This window comes from Scardinius erythrophthalmus (assembly GCF_964197995.2).
Source record: "Scardinius erythrophthalmus genome assembly, chromosome: 3".
Taxonomy (NCBI): Eukaryota; Metazoa; Chordata; class Actinopteri; order Cypriniformes; family Leuciscidae; genus Scardinius; species Scardinius erythrophthalmus.
The window spans coordinates 23254391-23267392 of NC_138223.1; the positions used below are offsets into that span (position 1 = coordinate 23254391).

At 38.3% G+C, this 13002-nt stretch overlaps 1 protein-coding gene and 1 long non-coding RNA gene across 4 annotated transcripts in view; one reads left to right on the forward strand and one right to left on the reverse strand.

Annotated features, from left to right (window-relative positions):
- Nucleotides 1–13002, reverse strand: part of LOC308687806 (dnaJ homolog subfamily B member 14-like) — a 243745-nt gene that overhangs the window by 21466 nt on the left and 209277 nt on the right. The window lies entirely within an intron of this gene.
- Nucleotides 3598–9170, forward strand: LOC308687807. Of its 2 annotated transcripts, XR_014029801.1 has the most exons (8): nt 3598–3815; nt 5144–5323; nt 5419–5848; nt 5960–6025; nt 6265–6450; nt 6578–6673; nt 6861–6915; nt 7457–9170. It is a non-coding gene; the product is annotated as an uncharacterized lncRNA (long non-coding RNA). The 2 variants fall into 2 exon arrangements; XR_014029802.1 differs by lacking the exon at nt 3598–3815 and having other exon boundaries at nt 4916–5323.

Here is a 13002-nt window from a genome sequence, read left to right on the forward strand (position 1 = left end):
CTTAGTCGTCTTAAATCTCATTTATATGAAAAGATTCAATCAGCATTTTTTGTCCATGCGGGGTTTCAATTTTTATGGTGGGGGCTTTCCATAGCCATAATGATTTTTGTACTGTAACCGCATACTCTATCCCGTACACCTAAACACGACCATCGCGCGCGCACACACACAGTTCTAAAAAATTAACTAATCTCTATTTTAAATTAAATTATTATTAATAAAATATATAACCAATGAATAATAACATATGTTACTAAAATGTATTTAGAAAATCTAAACAAAGTTTTAGCTAAATAAATATATAAATAAAAAAAACTTACATTTCCAGAGAGGTGAAGTAGTTCTTTATGCAACGATAAAAAACAATCCAAAAAGCACATAGTTTAAATTGTAATAAACAAAACAACCCCAGATCCTTCAGGGATAAACTACAGTAAGAACTGAAGCTTCAGCTATCAATGGGGCAGCCTGAGGGTTCACAGTTTCTAAATGTTTTCATTCTCTCTCTGAAGATAGGCCTATGTGGTCATTTTCTCACAGATACAACTTAAGGAATTATTGAACATTTCACAGGTGTGAGATGACTTGTGACGCTTCAAATTTTGAATTATTTTACATACCCATGATAAATAAAAAATATACTTTAAGTTCAAGTCAAGTTTTTCCACAGACCATCGTTGTAGAATATTTGTTTTTTATTAAGACTTTTAATAATTTATTGAATTTAATTTAAAACATCTTTTATTTTTAAAAGATATCATTTAAACTTTTAAGATTATACTTTGAAATAAATTCAACACAACATTCACAATGTCTCATCCTGATCACTGAATACAGCCCTCTGAGTCAGAGACCGACAGACAGTGCTGTGAGAGAGAACCACTCTGTGATTTTATATTTTATATTATATATTTTATATTATAAGCAATTAATTTATATACTTTTAAAGAATAGAATGTTTTTCAACTTTTGTGTGAAATATACATCATTTTTATAAAATCTTTTTTTCTCACTTTCACTGTGCTCGGGAATGCGGAGGGTGGGAGGGCGCGCACACAGACATACATACTATATAACCCTTCTTGACACTGGCTTCAAACATTCATCAAAACTAACTGTCAAAACTACATTATTTAATTAGTTTATATATATATACAGATTTTGCAGGTTTTCCTACTTACAAAGCATGTAGAGGTCTGTAACTTTTATCATAGGTACACTTCAACTGTGAGAGATGGAATCTAAAACAAAAATCCAGAAAATCACATTGTATGATTTTTAAATAATTAATTTGCATTTTATTGCATCACATAAGTATTTGATCACCTACTAACCAGTAAGAATTACGGCTCTCACAGACCTGTTAGTTTTTCTTTAACCCTCTGGGGTCTGGGCTGTTTTTGGGGTCCTTGAGATGTTCTGACATGCCCTGACATTTGTGCTTTTTTCATTTGCTTATAAACATATTAATGGCAAAAAAAATTTACACACTATTTAGCACAAACAGGGCTACCATAATATGTGAGCAACAAGAATGTACATGTCTGCATTTTTGAGAGAATAATGTTTATGCATGGTTATTGAAAAAACTAAAAACTAAAGTTTCTGAAATAAGGGCATAAAACACATTCTAAATTTGTGCCAATAAGACTTTTGTCTAATGGATGTCATCACCTAGTGTTTTTTTCTTCAAAATGATGTGAACATCACCCTGCCTTATCATTCACATAACACAATACATTGATTTGAATTTTGCAAAGCACTTTCTGTTTGGAAAGGCAATATGTGTAGTGGGCGTCAACGATCATGCATATTTAGTGGTTCACACCTGAGGAGACAATGGGGCCTGCATACTTAATTAGCCATTCATTCAGGTGAGTCACTGAGCCACAAGAATGCAAGAGCAACAGTTGGAAGCATCTCAATTCTTTTTTATTTTTCCACATATTTTGCTTGCAATTTGGCCTATAATATCCAAGGAAAACATGTCTAGTAATTGTGCAGTTAATTCTCATACTGTATTTTCAGTTTTGGAATATTTATCCTCTCCCCAAATTTGTCACTAATAAAACAATAAAAATTATTTAAAGAAAAGGCTTATATTTACCTTTTAATAGTTTGTTTACATCTAACTTGTAAATATATTTTTTTATTAAAAAGGTTACAATTACAACAACAATTCAAGTGTAATCTTTCTTTGTAAAAACTAAAGTACACATTTTATCATACATATTTCAAAGTTAAGGATTTGATTGATTATTTGATAACTTTATTTTTGACAAAACATACTATATTTAACATGAGCAAATATTGGCAAACAAAAGCTTATTTGAGGTGGCAGATATTTTACAGTAAAAATGTATAATCTATCCAAAATTAATCAACAAAATGTTGTCTTTCATATGTCTGTAACATAGGTCTTTCATTTTTATTATAAGAAATATAAATGTTAATTTGCAGTTTAATACGTTGCTTATACAAATACATTTTATTTCAACATATTTCAGTCGATTTTTTCTCAGTATAGCAATACACCTGCGTGAAGTTGGCCCCCCACCCAACGCAAAACGTCGTCAAACTATGCTCAGTCGTTTGTGCTCCGTTTGTGCTGGTTTGTGCTGTAAAAATTTTCGTTTGTGCTGTTTCGGTTTTTTAGATATTCAAAAAATATTTTTAGGTCACTCTGAGGTCACTCAGCCCCCCCACATGTTCCAAATTCACCCAAAATAGTCTCGTTCGTTTGTGCTTCATTTGTGCTGGTTTGTGCCGGTGAAATTTTCGTTTGTGCTGCGTTGGGTTTTAAAATATAAGAAATTGAATTATAGACGATGACGTCACCAGCCCCCCCACATGCTCCAAATTCACCCAAAATAGTCTCGTTCGTTTGTGCTTCGTTTGTGCTGGTTTGTGCTGTAAAAAGTTTCGTTTGTGCTGCTCCGGTTTTTTAGATATTAAAATAATATTAGGTGGTCACTCTGAGGTCACTCAGCCCCCCACATGCTCCAAATTCACCCAAAATAGGCTCGTTCGTTTGTGCTTCGTTTGTGCTGGTTTGTGCCGGTAAAAGTTTCGTTTGTGCTGCGTTGGGTTTTAAAATATTATACATTAAATTATTGTTGATGACGTCACCAGCCCCCCCACATGCTCCAAATTTACCCAAAATAGGCTCGTTCGTTTGTGCTCTGTTTGTGCTGGTTTGTGCTGTAAAAAGTTTCGTTTGTGCTGTTTCGGTTTTTTAGATATTAAAAGAATATTTTTAGGTCACTCTGAGGTCACTCAGCCCCCCACATGCTCCAAATTTACCCAAAATAGTCTCGTTCGTTTGTGCTTCGTTTGTGCTGGTTTGTGCCGGTAAAAGTTTCGTTTGTGCTGCGTTGGGTTTTAAAATATTAGACATTAAATTATTGTTGATGACGTCACCAGCCCCCCCACATGCTCCAAATTTACCCAAAATAGGCTCGTTTGTTTGTGCTTCGTTTGTGCTGGTTTGTGCCGGTAAAAGTTTCGTTTGTGCTGCGTCGGGTTTTAAAATATTAGACATTAAATTATTGTTGATGACGTCACCAACCCAAAATAGTCTCGTTCGTTTGTGCTCCGTTTGTGCACAACTGAATGGGAGAGACACTGAATGAGAGAGAATTCTAGACGGTGCACCACTTTTTTTAACAGTAGACTAGTTAAAGTAACAAGGTAAGACCTAAAGAATCGGCAAACCAAATCATAATATTCACTTAGGTTATTATGTTGTCCTGTGCGTTTTCAACTTTTAACTAACACTGCGGATCACAGGATGTGGATGCAACACAAACTTCAAGGTAAGTGTTTTTACTTGCTGTATCTTGTGTTTTGTTAATAACATATGAAAATTGTCACAAATACATGCACCATAATCTGTTTGCTGCGTTTATACTCGTGTGTAAAGGTCTATAGGCTACAGGTTAACAGTTTGGATTCTTCTTTTTTTATGTCTCTTAAGCTCACTAAGGCTAATTTTTATTTTTTTATTTTTTTGATGAAACGTACACTGATATTGTGAAATATTATTACAATTTAAAGTAGGTATTTTAAAGCTAGCTATTTTCGGTTTTAATATAATTACAATGTCATTTATTCCTGTGATGTAAAAGCTGAATTTTCTGTATCATTAGACCTACTCCAGTTTTCAATTTCACATGATACTTTAGAAATCATAGTAAAATGTTGATTGTATGCTCAATAATTATTGGTGCTCAGTTAAGAAAGGCTCTTAATTTTGATCAATGTTGATCATCCTTTTTTTTTTTATTATGTCCTTGCTAAATAAAAGTATTATTTTTCATATTACTTAACCAAAATCTTTGAATTGCTGTTTATATTGGTTTTCAGAAGAAGAAAAGAACAACAAGCAGCACAACTGTTTTCAACATTGATGTTTCTTGAGCATCAAATTCTTAACATCAGTAGCTATATTAGAATGTTTTCTGAAGGATCATGTGACACTGAACTAATGATGCTAAAATTCAGCTTTGATTACAAGAATAAATTACTTTACTATATATTCACATATACAACTGCAGTATTACATTGGAATAATATTTCACAATATTACTGTATTTTTGATAAAATAAATATAGCCTTAGTGAGCATAAGGGAAAATTAAACTTTGAGAAACATTAGAAAATAAACTTTTTAAATCTTTTGACTGGTAGGCTACTACTGTGTGTGTATCTATGTGTCTGTGTGTATATATCATTTAATTACTATTATTATTATTATTATTATTATTATGTATGTGGAAACTCATGACTCAATTAAATCAAAATGATTTAACTTTTGAAATTTAATAATGTACTATCGAACATCCATTAACAAAAAAAAAACTTAAAAAACTTAAACTTAAAAACACTTAATACTGACAAGTTACAATCTGTCTTTAAACCAAAGATACCACACAAAATAATAGACTTGAGTGCAAACTTACATAAAATAGCACACTACTTCTCCTAAGAGTAAGAAAACCAGGGTGTGTGGCATACAAAAAGTTCAACAAAAATAATTTAACTTGTGAAATTAAATATAAATAGTGCAATCAGTCTTTTGTGTATAATACAGCATGTGGGCATATTTTGTTTTTATCTGACACTCCTGTCACTCCACTTCTCAGGTCGTCATACATCTCCCAGACACATGGAGACCTCCTGCAATAGGCCACATAATGTCCAAGAGCATCCTGGGTTAAGCCTCCTCTAAAAGCAATGACTGCCCGTAAAGTAAATCTCTTTCCCTGGAGCATCAGATCGGAGGGAAATTCACTCAAAGGAAATTCTGTGGAGTTGCTTCCCAGGTCAGTGTCAATCCACATAAGTTCTCCCAGACTGTAACTGTGAGAAACTTTCCCTGCACAGAGCACTTTTTCTGAGGTATCTGGCTTGATTGCAGAGGGACACTGTGATGGACTTTGGATCGGCCTGAGGCAGGGGGACTCCGGAAGGTCAAGGCCTTCTTCCACTGCGGTCTGAAGATGAGCCATGCCAGAAGCCTGCAGTACAGCAACAGAAGTACAAACAAATGCAATTTCCCTTGTGACTTCTTTGCTGAGACCACAATACTGTGAAGAGCACTGTTTTGATAATGAAACACAAGTGCGTTTTGTCATTGACTTTTCAATGATAGTGGAGATGTGGCATTGTGCATCGATTTGGAGGGCACCAGACTTCAGTCGGACAGCTTTGAATATTTCGCTTAGCAGTTCTGCCCTCTGTATGTAGGCCTGTGCATTCAGACCCTTTGTGGTGATGGATTTCACTAGCTGGAGGAGGTTGTTGGAATCCTCATTGCAAACAATATTTTCAAAAGTGACACTATCACAGTAAGCACAACATAAGCATTGACAAAAAGCATCAAATGCACATGTGTTCAGCACAGAGATTCTTGATTTCCTGAGTTTAACAGGCTGTTGATTGTTTCCATTTTTCAACAGGTCCACTTTGAGTCTTTTCCCTCTCACAGATGGATCTGCATGGAGCCATTCAGGACAAGGAGAGAGGTATGAACTCCTCTTCCTCTTTTTGGGTGGAACTGCTAAGCCTCTCCAGTTTTCAACAGCTTCTTCATCTGTTGGATGGATGTTTGTGACAGTGTCAGACTTCCCAGAGCAGGAAGCATCCATTTCTGGCCTTCCATCTACACTGGAGGTTGTGGTTGGTAGTGGATCGACTCCTGTGTCGATCACTGTCGCAACAGCCTTATCCTCTTCACCTTTTTCCACACTCTTTTGTTTTGCAGAAAAAATACGCATGTTGCCTTCAATGAAGGACAGATGTCGAGCAATGAATCGATCCACTCGAATAGGCAAGTGTTCATGCTTGAAAAGGCCGCTTTTAATGTTTTTAAACTCGGCTTCGACATTGGCTGAACTTGCGGTGATTTTGGAGCTCCGGAAGTGAGGGATCATTACCCCTGTCCAGAGAGGTAAGTAATTTGCAAGCCAGATTATATGTGGAATAATCTCAGGGAGGAAGTGCATATTGTCATGATCACCATTAGATGTGGCAAGTGACCTGCTCTCCTCACATATATCTGTTACCCACTGCTGCAGGTCTGTCTGTGTTTGGTCACATGGATCCATTTCCTCCAGGTCCGCACCCTCAACATCTGGAATGATGACACACTCTTCTGCAATTCGGGCTTTTAGGTATTTCTTGCACCTTTCTGAAATGAGGGGGGCTCCAGAGCTGTCACTGCCCTCTGTTTCGCTGAGAGCCACAATCGTAATGCATCTTAGTAGCTCTCTTGCATCGTCCATGGATTGTGACATGAGAAGCTGAGCTATGGACCTAACAAAGAAATCTTTAATGCGATGTGGTTTTTTTTTCAAGCAGTCCCACCGGCAGATCATCTTGATGCAGTGTGCAACATCAACCCGCACAAAACAAGGTGGGATTTTTGCTGACTGTCTACCGAGTAAGACACCACAACACTCATTGATGTAGGTCTTAAGATCAGGATGAGAAGTAAAAGCCTTGACCAAAGCTCCGAGCAAAGCCAGAGAAAAGTCACTCACAACCTCTTTTGGAGTAGGTGCACCTGCGCGTATCCATTCTGTCAGCCAATGTGTTATGGCATTAATATCATGTCTCTCTGACAGCATTTGCACCACTGGGACACTTGAGCTCTCACCCCCTGCCACAACACCCTGATATAGGAATATATGGCCAGACTTGCCATTTGGTCTCTGTAGTTTCCTCACCACTGAGCCAGTTGCATCAAAACTCACAGTGGGGTTAGTAGATGTCTTTGATAATGTCTTGTACATATACATTTGTGTTTGACTCCAATAGTGACAGAAAAACTTGTCTAGTCCAATGTCTTTAATGCTACCACTGTGAGGTGCACTGTATTTTAACATCTGCAATGATAAAATAGGATCCTTGTCGCCTAATTCTAAATCATTTCTCTCTTGCTTTGCTTTGCGCAGGGTGGCCAAATTTGGCAGATGACTTGGCTCAGGATCTCCAAAATCCATCAGCTTTGTTGCCTCTGATGCCCTCCATACATGGGGTTCCTTTCTTCCCTCACACAGTTCTTTAGATATCTGCACACGCAAATTACCAGACATCGCACGCTTGGAACAGCCAGTATGCAGGGAGTCATCAGTGTTTTTCAGCGAACACCTGAACATCATTGTGCTGTTTATTTCAGGCTTTTTGTCACATTTTATGTGAATGTGGCCACGACACTCCTTACAGTTGCCTCTGATAACAATATATTTGTCTGTGACTGATGGATAGACCTTGGCTCTTTTAAAAGCAAATGTGCAGGGGCATTTCACTTCTTGCCAAATGTGATGATTTATCACATGCGTCCAGATACCAGGCTTCAAAACTGTGTATTCCCTTTTTTTGGTTTTAGAGAACTTGTTTTTGTATGTTACTGTTTCAGGCATAAATTCAATCCATTTCTGAAATGGAACTTCAAAATCAAAAGTGCAGCAATCTTTTGGACTGGAGGAAAGGGACCCTGGCTCAAAATCAGTGTCATCACTACTGCCACTTGTTTCATGATCACTTTCATGAGTAAACCCTAAAGCATTCCAGATGTTGTGTCTGTTTAATTTAACAAAAGTGTATAGTGCCTTTGCAGTGATCTTGTTGTCTAGCTGTTTACTAAGCTCTGTCCAGATGCTCTGATTAGGAGTAGCTATGTTGCCATTTTGGACTATGGCCTCTTTCGATGAACACAGGACTGTGATAATGGAATCCCTATCGACTGCTGGTTTCTTGGGCATCTGGCATAAGCAAAACATAATTACCCTCAATTATCCTGACTCCAAAAAATATCATGTACAGCATAAATTTGTTTTAATATTACTGTATTGGTCTGAATATAAGGATAATATAATATAGTAAGGATAATGTAGTTGGATAATATATCTTATATTAGGACCAATATGGTAATGTTGTTGACCCAGATTGCCAGTGTTTATTAAACCGAAAACTCATTGCTAACACTAATATCACTGATGTAGATATGAAATGTTTAGTTGCACATGTGAGCCATGGTCGTTTTTTAATACTAAAAGGCAACTTTGTGCAACTGTAATCAGCATTTCATGGCTAAATTAGTAACATAAGTGTTATTAATTAGGTTTCTGTTCAATAACAAGTCTTGGCTCTCTTGAATGTTGTACAATTTTTCTTGAAGCTACTAATATTGTAACTGACAGTTTTAAAACAATGTATACTTACATTGGCCAGAAATGTGGATTAGTAACGACTTTTGTTGTTTGATTTATATCGACCTTTTCTCCACTAACTTTACACCATTTTTATATAAGAGCATTCTTGAACAGAAGTGTCACTTGGCCCTAGTGGTGGCAGTGAAGTGTAGCAGATGAGACTCGTAAAAATAAAAATAAAATACAACCAGGAGAGACTGAAGTGAAGATAATTGTTTATTGAACACATTATGTGATGACAGAATGTCTTCGTCAATTCTACTTCAAAGGTGTGCTCACCTCGAGGATAGGTTTGCTGTTCTCTTGCCCAAAAATGCTGAAGTTACATTAAACTACGACTTGATGGCACACGCGCACAAATTTTGCTCAGAGAGAAAGAGAGTGGCAGAAAAAGAAAGTCTGACATGATATGTCTGAACAATATGACGTTTTTAATAAACACTACAGGGGCTACAAAAACACTAAGAAGTTGATGTTCTATTTTTATTCAGTTATAGCCTTGTATAGGCCTAATAAATATCAACATTTAATTTGATTTAATATCTGATATTTTATAACCCAACGCACCACAAACTAAAATTTTACCGGCACAAACGGAGCACAAACGAACGAGACTATTTTGGGTTGGTGACGTCATCAACAATAATTTAATGTCTAATATTTTAAAACCCGACGCAGCACAAACGAAACTTTTACCGGCACAAACCAGCACAAACGAAGCACAAACGAACGAGCCTATTTTGGGTAAATTTGGAGCATGTGGGGGGGCTGGTGACGTCATCAACAATAATTTAATGTCTAATATTTTAAAACCCAACGCAGCACAAACGAAACTTTTACCGGCACAAACCAGCACAAACGAAGCACAAACGAACGAGACTATTTTGGGTAAATTTGGAGCATGTGGGGGGCTGAGTGACCTCAGAGTGACCTAAAAATATTCTTTTAATATCTAAAAAACCGAAACAGCACAAACGAAACTTTTTACAGCACAAACCAGCACAAACGGAGCACAAACGAACGAGCCTATTTTGGGTAAATTTGGAGCATGTGGGGGGGCTGGTGACGTCATCAACAATAATTTAATGTATAATATTTTAAAACCCAACGCAGCACAAACGAAACTTTTACCGGCACAAACCAGCACAAACGAAGCACAAACGAACGAGCCTATTTTGGGTGAATTTGGAGCATGTGGGGGGCTGAGTGACCTCAGAGTGACCACCTAATATTATTTTAATATCTAAAAAACCGGAGCAGCACAAACGAAACTTTTTACAGCACAAACCAGCACAAACGAAGCACAAACGAACGAGACTATTTTGGGTGAATTTGGAGCATGTGGGGGGGCTGGTGACGTCATCAACAATAATTTAATGTATAATATTTTAAAACCCAACGCAGCACAAACGAAACTTTTACCGGCACAAACCAGCACAAACGAAGCACAAACGAACGAGACTATTTTGGGTAAATTTGGAGCATGTGGGGGGCTGAATGACCTCAGAGTGACCACCTAATATTATTTTAATATCTAAAAAACCGGAGCAGCACAAACGAAACTTTTTACAGCACAAACCAGCACAAACGAAGCACAAACGAACGAGACTATTTTGGGTGAATTTGGAGCATGTGGGGGGGCTGGTGACGTCATCAACAATAATTTAATGTATAATATTTTAAAACCCAACGCAGCACAAACGAAACTTTTACCGGCACAAATCAGCACAAACGAAGCACAAACGAACGAGACTATTTTGGGTAAATTTGGAGCATGTGGGGGGCTGAGTGACCTCAGAGTGACCACCTAATATTATTTTAATATCTAAAAAACCGGAGCAGCACAAACGAAACTTTTTACAGCACAAACCAGCACAAACGAAGCACAAACGAACGAGACTATTTTGGGTGAATTTGGAGCATGTGGGGGGGCTGGTGACGTCATCGTCTATAATTCAATTTCTTATATTTTAAAACCCAACGCAGCACAAACGAAAATTTCACCGGCACAAACCAGCACAAACGAAGCACAAACGAACGAGACTATTTTGGGTGAATTTATAGCATGTGGGGGGGCTGAGTGACCTCAGAGTGACCTAAAAATATTTTTTTAATATCTAAAAAACCGAAACAGCACAAACGAAAATTTTTACAGCACAAACCAGCACAAACGGAGCACAAACGACTGAGCATAGTTTGACGACGTTTTGCGTTGGGTGGGGGGCCAACTTCACGCAGGTTAGCAATACAGTTTGCTAAAACCGAAACATTCATTCACAAACAGAAACGCCTGACTGTAACGTTGTTTTTATGAAATATTAGGGCATATAAATGTTAATTTTCAGTTTAATACGTTGCTTATACAAATAGCCTACATTTTATTTCAACATATTTCTGTCGATTTTTACTTAACTCAGTATAGCAATACAGTTTGCTAAAACATCATCATTCATTCACACAGAGACGCAATTTAAATTTAAACTGTCTTTTTGCAAGCTGTGATAAACAGCGCGCATCTCTGCGGCTGCCATTCATTCATTCACAGAAACGCGATTAACTTGAGAAGGAAAAAAAACTTACTACATTTTCGGATCCTCTCTCCTGCAATACCCGCACTCTGAGGTAGATTTTCCATTATTATTATTTCTCACAGCGCTGCCAGATGGTGTAAACACGTAGGCTACAATGATATGATTAAACTTGTGTTTTTTCGAGCTGATATGGGGGCGTTCACAGGTTTGCTTGGATTGCCTCAGTAATTTGCGTTTGAATAGCACGCGCTCTCCGTGGGCGGGTTCACATTACATTTGAATGAGCTCTAATTAGCTCGACTGGAATCGCTCTCTTTTAATACAGATTTCACAAGATGAGAATATTTGTTTTTTATATAAATTACCTCATTTAAAAGAAGATAATTCAAGCTTCATGCCTGTGTGTCTGTATGCCTGTTTGACTGAGTATTCGCTGAGTTACAGTTCATTTTCGGACGCGTTTCAGAATGGTCTTCACTGACAGAGAGAAGGCAGAACTCTCATCACGTTTATTTTTCTTTATTTGGCAAAAAGCACAACACTTTGTTTTTATTGTGAGTATACACAAAAATAATACACATTTAACAGAATCGATTGATGTATGAAACTTGTAATATCAAAGTCCACAGAGCAAAATTAATTTCTTTTGAACTGAACTGAAAAAAAGCGAGCCTATCGCGCCGGCGCGATTGTCGACCCCAGGGGGTTAAGAAGCCCTCCTGTTCTCCACTCATTACCTGTATTAACTGCAACTGTTTGAACTTATTACCTGTATAAAAGACACCTGTCCACACACTCAATCAAACAGATTCCAACCTCTCCACAATGGCCAAGACCAGAGAGCTGTGTAAGGAAATCAGGGATAAAATTGTAGACCTTCACAAGGCTGGGATGGGCTACAGGACAATAGGCAAGCAGCTTGGTGAGAAGGCAACAACTGTTGGCGCAATTATTAGAAAATGGAAGAAGTTCAAGATGACGGTCAATCTCCCTCGGTCTGGAGCACCATGCAAGATCTCACCTCATGGGACATCAATGATCATGAGGAAGGTGAGGGATCAGCCCAGAACTACATGGCAGGACCTGGTAAATGACCTGAAGAGAGCTGGGACCACAGTCTCAAAGAAAACCATTAGTAACACACTACGCCGTCATGGATTAAAATCCTGCAGCGCACGCAAGGTCCCCCTGCTCAAGCCAGCGCATGTCCAGGCCCGTCTGAAGTTTGCCAATGACCATCTGGATGATCCAGAGGAGGAATGGGAGAAGGTCATGTGGTCTGATGAGACAAAAATAGAGCTTTTTGGTCTAAACTCCACTCGCCGTGTTTGGAGGAAGAAGAAGGATGAGTACATCCCCAAGAACACCATCCCAACCGTGAAGCATGGAGGTGGAAACATCATTCTTTGGGGATGCTTTTCTGCAAAGGGGACAGGACGACTGTGTCACGGGGTGACGAAGGCGGGAACCTTTTTTTTTTTAGAATGTTTCCCCCGGGGAGCGCTTCTGCGGAAACACCAGGACGGTTCCGGTTTCCCACGTCAGTGTCATGGCGGTGGGCGAGGCTTGATGAGGGAAACTCGCGGCAGGTGTGAGAGGAGAGGATACAGGATGGTGATTGGGACATGGAGGAGGAAGGTGGCTCATAAAAGGACACTTTGGCGGTTGTGACCGCGACCGCGGATGCGGAGGTAGGCTGAGAGAGAGAGAGCGAGCGAGGAAGAGAGAGAGAGACAGAGACGACTTCGGCTGGAT